This window comes from Chiloscyllium plagiosum, unplaced genomic scaffold, assembly GCF_037043375.1.
Source record: "Chiloscyllium plagiosum isolate Xiang-an unplaced genomic scaffold, Cpla_swu_hap1 HiC_scaffold_21, whole genome shotgun sequence".
Lineage (NCBI taxonomy): Eukaryota > Metazoa > Chordata > Chondrichthyes > Orectolobiformes > Hemiscylliidae > Chiloscyllium > Chiloscyllium plagiosum.
Window position 1 is genome coordinate 88,926,374 of NW_028270159.1, and position 7,956 is coordinate 88,934,329.

Sequence of the window (7,956 nt, forward strand, 5' to 3'; positions counted from 1 at the left end):
TCCTTCAGTGTCGCTGGTTCCCAATGCAAGAACTCCATCTCCAGCGGTTTCATGTTTGTACCTCCACGCTGAGGATTTGAAGCGTGAAGAAAAGTAACTCACCCCGTCCATCTCTGGGGTAATTAGGGACTGAAAATGAATCGTGTCACATTGAAATATATCGAGATGCGACTTAATGTTTGTCTTTTATTGGGAACCATCTCTTTCATTGTAACCATCAGGAAAGAACATTTCGTTCGCCAGAAAAAGAAATGAATATGTCACTATTTGTTTGCTTCAGGTCCAAGAATACTCAGATCAATAGCTCCCTTGCTTACCTCTGCTGGTCATGTTCGCAAAGATATCTAGCAAATTGCCAAGTGTGATTTTCCTTTCAATAAATAATTTTGACTCAGTTTGGCTGCAAATATCTTTTCCTACCTTTGTGCTTTTCTTCTTTTACATTGGTGTCTCGCACCTTACAAATGACAGCAAAGGTCTGAAAGGAGATTGAAGCATTTAGCTCATCAAGTCAGCGAGAGCTTTCAATGAGATCACGGCTGATTTAGTCAATTCTCAACCCTCCTGCGCCGTCTGTAGTCATGGCCGAGTGGTTAAGGCGATGGATTAAAAATCCATTGGGGTTTTCCCACGTAGGTTCGAATCCTGCTGACTACGTAAGAATACTTTCCTGCTGGAATAATTTTCGCTCAAAGTTCCGAAAACCTATTTTGCAAACCAGGCCAGTAATTTGATTAGACTTGGGAAACTCGAGTTCTTCATCAGAAACGTTCCATATTTAAATCATTATCTCTGTTTCTCTTTCCAGATACATTGCTCGACACATCTGGTTTCTGCAGTTTTTATTGAACGTCCTAAGCAGAAGTGCTGCTTTTCATTAGATTCCTTTAATCCCTGTCCTCTGTTCTCTGACTCGGGTCAGTGGCAACACTTCCTCCTGCTCGTCAAAGTGCTCATTCCCCACCGCTCCCTCTCCGGTCATTACAAACAACCGCAGGAAATTGCCACTAAACCAACTTTGTTCCAAAGTGAAACTCACCAGCCTCGGGAATCTCTCCACCAAACGGGACTTCTCATCTCTGGACATGGTGCAAGCCAGAGGATTGTGAAGAGATACTGTGAAAATATTTTCAGTTGGCAGTTGGAAAAATGTTTAAGACGCAAACCATATAATTTAGGCTCCAGCTTTGGAAAACTTGAGAAACTCTTTGGGAAATGGAATCAGAGGAGGATGAAGAAGTGTGAACTTTCCGACCGAGTCGAGGACGGGACATTGACTCTGATGTTATTGGGACAGGAACTGATCTGAGACATTGAAAGAATTCTCGCTCACGTTCGTGAGGAATGCAAACTTCATCTGGACTTTGGGACAATGAAAAACTCTGGAACACTCAAGAAAAAATACAAATATTGACTGGGATCACGACAGTACGAGTACTATAGATGGGTCAGTTTTTGCCCAGTGTGTGCAGGAGGGCCTCCTGACTCAGTATGTAGACATGCCTTCAAGGGACGAAGCCACTTTCGATTTAGTACTGGGTAACGAGCCTGGCTAGGTTTTAGATTCGGAAGTAGGTGAGCACTTTGGAGACAGCGATCACAATTCTCTCAGGTTTACTTTCGTGATTGAAAGGGATAGGTGTACTCCACGGAGCAAGAGGTTCAGCTGGTGGAAGGGAAATTACGATGTATCGAGGTAAGATTTAGGAAGCGTAGAATGTGGTAGGAAACTGCAGGGGGTGAGCACATTAAAATGTGGAGCTTATTCAAGGAAAAGCTCCTGTGTGTCCTAGATAAGTATGTACCTGTCAGGCAGGGAGGAAGATATAGAACGCGTGAGCCGTGGTTTACTAAGAAAGTGGAATCCCTGGTCAAGAAGACCAAGAAGTCTTATGTTAGGATAAAATGTGAAAACTCAGTTAGAGCGCTCGAGGGTTCCAACGATATCAGGAAAGACCTATAAAGAGAGCTGAGAAGAGCCAGGAGGAGACATGTGAAGTTGTTGGCAGATAGGTTCAGGGTTAACCCTAAGGCTTTCCATAGGTATGTTTGGAATGAAAGAATGACGAGAGTTAAATTTGGGACAATCAAGGATAATAGTGGGAAGTTGTGTGTGGAGTCAGAGGAGATCGGGGAAGCACTAAATAAATATTTTTCGACAGTATTCGCTATTGAAAATGAAAATGTTGGCGAGGAAGGTATAGAGATACTTGCGTCTAGACTAGAAGAGATTGAGGTTCACAAGGAAGAGATATTCGAAATACTGCAGAGTTCAAAGTTTGTGCGAAGATTTGTAGCTCGGGTGCTCGTTGTTGTGGTTCTGTTCGCCGAGCTGGAAATTATTGTTGCAAACGTTTCGTCCCCTGGCTAGGCGACATCATCAGTGCTAGGGAGCCTCCTGCGAAGCGCTTCTTTGATGTTTCCTCCGGTGTTTATAGTGGTCTGTCCCTGCCGCTTCCGGTTGTCAGTTTCAGCTGTCCGCTGTAGTGGTTGGTATATTGGGTCCAGGTCGATGTGTTTGTTGATGGAGTTTGTGGATGAATGCCATGCCTCTAGGAATTCCCTGGCAGTTCTCTGTCTGGCTTGCCCTATGATAGTAGTGTTGTCCCAGTCAAATTCATGTTGCTGGTTGCCTGCGTGTGTGGCTACTAAGGATAGCTGGTTGTGTCGTTTCGTGGCTCGTCGATGTTCATGTATGCGGATTGTTAGCTGTCTTCCTGTTTGTCCTATATAGTGTTTTGTGCAGTCCTTGCATGGTATTTTGTACACTACATTAGTTTTGCTCATGTTGGGTATCGGGTCCTTCGTTCTGGTGAGTTGTTGTCTGTGCGTGGTTGTTGGTTTGTGTGCCGTTATGAGTCCTAGGGGTCGCAGTCGTCTGGCTGTCAGTTCTGAGATGTTCCTGATGTATGGTAGTGTGGCTAGTCCTTTTGGTTGTGCTATGTCCTCGTTCCGTGGTCATTCTCTTAGGCATCTGTTGATGAAGTTGAGCGGGTCTCCGTTTTTGGCGAATACCTTGTATAGGTGTTCATCTTCTTCTTTTTGCAGTTCTGGTGTACTGCAGTGTGTTGTGGCCCTTTTGAATAGTGTCCTGATGCAGCTTCGTCTGTGTGTGTTGGGGTGGTTACTTTCATAGTTTAGGACTTCGTCTGTGTGTGTGGCTTTTCAGTATACCCTTGTAGTGAATTCTCCGTTCGGTGTTCTCTGTACCATCACGTCTCGGAATGGGAGTTGGCTATCCTTTTCTTCTTCTCTCGTGAATCGGATTCCTGTGAGTGTGGCGTTGATGATCCGGTGTGTTTTTTTCTATTTCCGTGTTTTTAATGATTACGAACGTGTCATCGACATATCTGACACAGAGTTTGGGTTGAATTTGTGGTAGGACTGTTTGTTCTCACCTTTGCATAACTGCCTCTGCTATGAGTCCCGAGATTGGTGATCCCATGGGTGTTCCGTTGATTTGTTCGTAATTCTGGTTGTTGAATGTGAAGTGTGTTGTGAGGCACAAGTTCAGTAGTTTAAGACCCGATACCCAACATGAGCAAAACTAATGTAGTGTACAAAATACCATGCAAGGACTGCACAAAACACTATATAGGACAAACAGGAAGACAGCTAACAATCCGCATACATGAACATCAACTAGCCACGAAACGACACGACCAGCTATCCTTAGTAGCCACACACGCAGACAACAAGCAACATGAATTCGACTGGGACAACACTACTATCATAGGGCAAGCCAGATATAGAACAGCCAGGGAATTCCTAGAGGCATGGCATTCATCCACAAACTCCATCAACAAACACATCGACCTGGACCCAATATACCAACCACTACAGCGGACAGCTGAAACTGACAAACGGAAGCGGCAGGGACAGACCACTATAAACACTGGACGAAACATCAAAGAAGCGCTTCGCAGGAGGCTCCCAAGCACTGATGATGTCCCCTAGCCAGGGGACGAAACGTTTGCAACAAAAACTTCCAGCTCGGCGAACAGAACCACAACATACTGCAGAGTGTGAAAATAGATAAGTCAGCTGGGCCGGATGGGATCTATCTGATGTTGTTTAGCAGAAGCACGACAGGAAGGTACAAATCAATTTGATGCAACAACGGCTAGTTTTGAGCCGCTAATTTGCAGTGAAGTGGCGGCGCCAATAAAAGGTGTCACGCATCTCGTCTAATTCCACATCCTGAGCTCGAAATGACCGGAGGTCTCTCGCTGAGTATCTGCAGGGTCTTGTTTGGACGACACCATGACACTTTTTCACTGGAGTGGCTCATGACATCGCGTCGTGACTGTGAATAAAACGATGGAAACTTCCAGCAGAGAAGGAGGCGACCCTGAAGCAGGCAGCTGCGGACAAATGTTTCTCCTTTGCCAGTGAAAGGCACTGCTTCAAAAATTGGAAACTTCGAAGTGAAGCAATGTTGGTGATTATCTTCGGTGCTTGTTCACCTTTTTAATTCTGATTCCGTGAAAGTCCATGGCATTACATATCGACATTCTGCCAAGTGCAGGCTTGTCTCTTGGGCCAGTGGCGTAATGGATAACGCGTCTGACTTCGGATCAGAAGATTGTAGGTTCGAGTCCTACCTGGCTCGAGGGGGACTGTTTTGCTTTAACCGTGGTATACGTTGACGCTCCCCTGTAAAGTTCTCTCGGGACATCGCCTCTGTGCTTCCGCATGTAAAGCTTGCATTTGTCCTATTGTCCATTTCAAATTCCAGCTCTCCACAACGGACACCTCCGTCAGTTTGGCGGTATCTTCTGGTGTGTCTCCCTCTGTGGGTGAAAATGAGCATGAGTTTCTCAAAAGAGTTACAATTCGTTATACTTCTGTCCCATTATTGTGCCATGTAAGAACATAGGATAACCTCATTGACATTTGACCTGGAAACATTAGAACACACGAGACTTTGGGCCAAAGTTCGAAACTGCGACTAGAATAGATGGCTCTCTGATTAGCCGCAATGCACACGGGCGGAATGGCCTTTTCCCACTTTGTAAATCTTCGAAGACAATTTGAAAAAAATCTGCAACGAAAATGTTCAGACAGGGTGTTTTATTTACACCAAGTACGATAGAATCAATCGCCTTGTCTTGTTATTTACTTGTGAGGATTCAGTATTCTCAGCACCGTGGCCCAGATCGTATTCCCGCTCATGGAATGGTTGTATTGTTCAGCAAACATATCGGTGTACCAGTACTTCTGCCGATTTTCCGTGCTGGCAGGTCATTGGTTTTGTCCAAAACATTATTAAGGTTAACATAAAACAAATAGCTGCAGGTGCTGGAAATCTGAGCCAAAAACGAAAATTGTTTGTGCAGCGGAGCATGACTGGCAACAGAAACGTCGACTCTCCTGCTCCTCGGATGCAGCCTGACCTGCTGTGCTTTTCCAGCATCACTCTGATCTAAAGTCAGGTTTCCAGCATCTGCAGTCCTCACTTTTGCCTAGTTTCTTCAGTGTCTCTGGTTCCCAATTCAAGAACTCCATCTCTAGCGGTTTCATGTTTGTACCTCCGTGCTGAGGAGTTGAAGAGTGAAGAAAAGTAACTCACCTCCTCCATCTCTGGGGTAATTAGGGACTGAAAATGAATCGTGTCACATTGAAATATATCTGCATGCGAATTAATCTCTGTCTTTTATTGGGAACCATCTCTTTCATTGTAACCATCAGGAAAGATCATTTCGTTCGCCAGAAAAAGAAATGAATATTTCACTAAACTTTGTTTGCTTCAGGTCCGAGAATACTCAGATCAATAGCTCCCTTGCTTACGTCTGCTGGTCATGTTCGCAAAGAGATATGGCAAATTGCCAAGTGTGATTTTCCTTTCAATAAATAATTTTGACTCAGTTTGCCTGCAAATATCTTTTCCTACCTTTGTGCTTTTCTTCTTTTACATTGGTGTCTCGCACCTTACAAATGACAGCAAAGGTGTGAAAGGAGATGGAAGCATTTCGCTCAAGTCAACGGTAGCTTTCAATGAGATCACGGCTGATTTGGTCAATGCTCAACCCACCTGGGCTGTCGGTAGTCATGGCCGAGTGGTTGAGGCGATGGATTAGAAATCCATTGGGGTTTCCCCACGTAGGTCCGAATCCTGCTGACTACGTTGTGAATGCTTTCCTGCTGGTACAATTTTCGCTCAAAGTTCAGAAAAACTATTTTGTGAACCAGGCCGGTAATTTGATTAGACTTGGGAAACTCGAGTTCTTCATCAGAAATGTTCCATAGTTAAAACATTATCTCTGTTTCTCTTTCCAGATACACTGCTCGACACGTCCTGAGCAGAAGTGCTACTTTTCATTAGATTCCTTTAATCCCTGTCCACTGTTCTGTGAGTCGGGTCACTGGCAACACTTCCTCCTGCTCGTCAAAGTGCTCATTCCCCACCGCTCCCTCTCCATCATTAGAAACAACCGCAGGAAATCGCCACTTAACCATTTTTGTTCCAAAGTGAAACTTATCAGCCTCGGGAATCTCTCCACCAAGCGGGACTTCTCATCCCTGGACATGGTACAAGCCAGAGGATTGTGAAGAGATACTGTGAAAATATTGTCAGTTGGCAGTTGAAAAAATGTTTAGGAAGCAAACCATATAATTTAGGCTCCAGCTTTGGAAATCTTGAGAAACTCTTTGGGAAATGGAATCAGAGGAGAATGAAGAAGTGTGAACTTTCCGACCGAGTAGAGGACGGGACATTGACTCTGATGTTCTCGGGACAGGAACAGATCTGAGACATTGAAATCATTCTCGCTCACGTACGTGAGGAATGCAAACTTCATCTGGACACTGGGACAATGAAAAACTCTGGAACACTCAAGACAATGATGTGTTTCTGTTCGCCGAGCTGGACGTTTTTGTTGGAAACGTTTCGTCCCCTGTCGAGGTGGCATCCTCCGTGCTTGGGATCCTCCTGTGAAGCGCTTCTGTGGTGTTTCGTGTGGCATTTATAGTGGCCTGTCCTTGCCGCTTGCTGTTGTCAGTTTCAGCTCTCCGCTGCAGTGGCTGGTATATTGGGTCCAAGTCGATGTGTTTGTTGATGGAGTTTGTGGATGAGTGCCATGCTTCTGGGAATTCCCTGGCTGTTCTTTGTTTGGCTTGCCCTATAATAGTAGTGTTGTCCCACTCGAATTCATGTTGCTTGTCGTCTCTGTGTGTGGCGACTACGCATAGTTGGTCGCTTCGTTTCGTGGCTAGTTGATGTTCCTGGATGCGGATCGTTAGCTGTCTTCCTGTTTGTCCTATATAGTGTTTTGTGCAGTCCTTGCATGGGATTTTGTATACTACATTAGTTTTGCTCATGTTGGGTATCGGGTCCTTAGTTCTGGTAAGCTGTTGTCTGAGTGTGGCTGTTGGTTTGTGTGCTGTTAAGAGTCCTAGTGGTCGCAGTAGTCTGGCTGTCAGTTCGGAGATGTTCTTGATGTGTGGTAGTGTGTCTAGTCCTTTGGGTTGTGGCATGTCCTCTTTCCGTGGTCTATCCCTTAGGCATCTGTTGATAAAATTGCGAGGATATCCGTTTTCGGCGAATACCTTGTATAGGTGTTCCTCTTCCTCTTTTTGCAGTTCTGGTGTGCTGCATTGTGTTGTGCCCCTTTTGAATAGTGTCTTGATGCAACTTCGTTTGTGTATGTTGGGGTGGTTGCTCTCATAATTCAGGACTTGGTCTGTGTGTGTGGCTTTCCTGTGTACCTTTGTGGTGAATTCTCCGTTCGGTGTTCTCTGTACCATCACGTCTAGGAATGGGAGTTGGTTGCCCTTTTCTTCCTCTCTCGTGAATCGGATTCCTGTGAGTGTGGAGTTGATGATCCTGTGTGTTTTCTCAATTTCCCTGTTTTTAATGATTACAAAGGTGTCATCCACGTATCTGAACCAGTGTTTGGGTTGAATTTGCGGTAAGACTGCTCTAACCTTTGCATTACTGCTTCTGCTATGAGTTCC

General features: G+C 45.0%; 2 non-coding genes across 2 annotated transcripts; both read left to right on the plus strand.

Moving 5' to 3' along the window:
* The first annotated feature begins 575 nt into the window (after positions 1–575).
* trnaf-aaa (transfer RNA phenylalanine (anticodon AAA)) lies at positions 576–657 on the plus strand. Its single transcript has one exon. It is a non-coding gene; the product is annotated as a tRNA-Phe (tRNA).
* Positions 658–4,539: 3,882 nt separating this feature from the next.
* On the plus strand, positions 4,540–4,612 carry trnar-ucg (transfer RNA arginine (anticodon UCG)). Its single transcript has one exon. It is a non-coding gene; the product is annotated as a tRNA-Arg (tRNA).
* Positions 4,613–7,956: the final 3,344 nt, after the last annotated feature.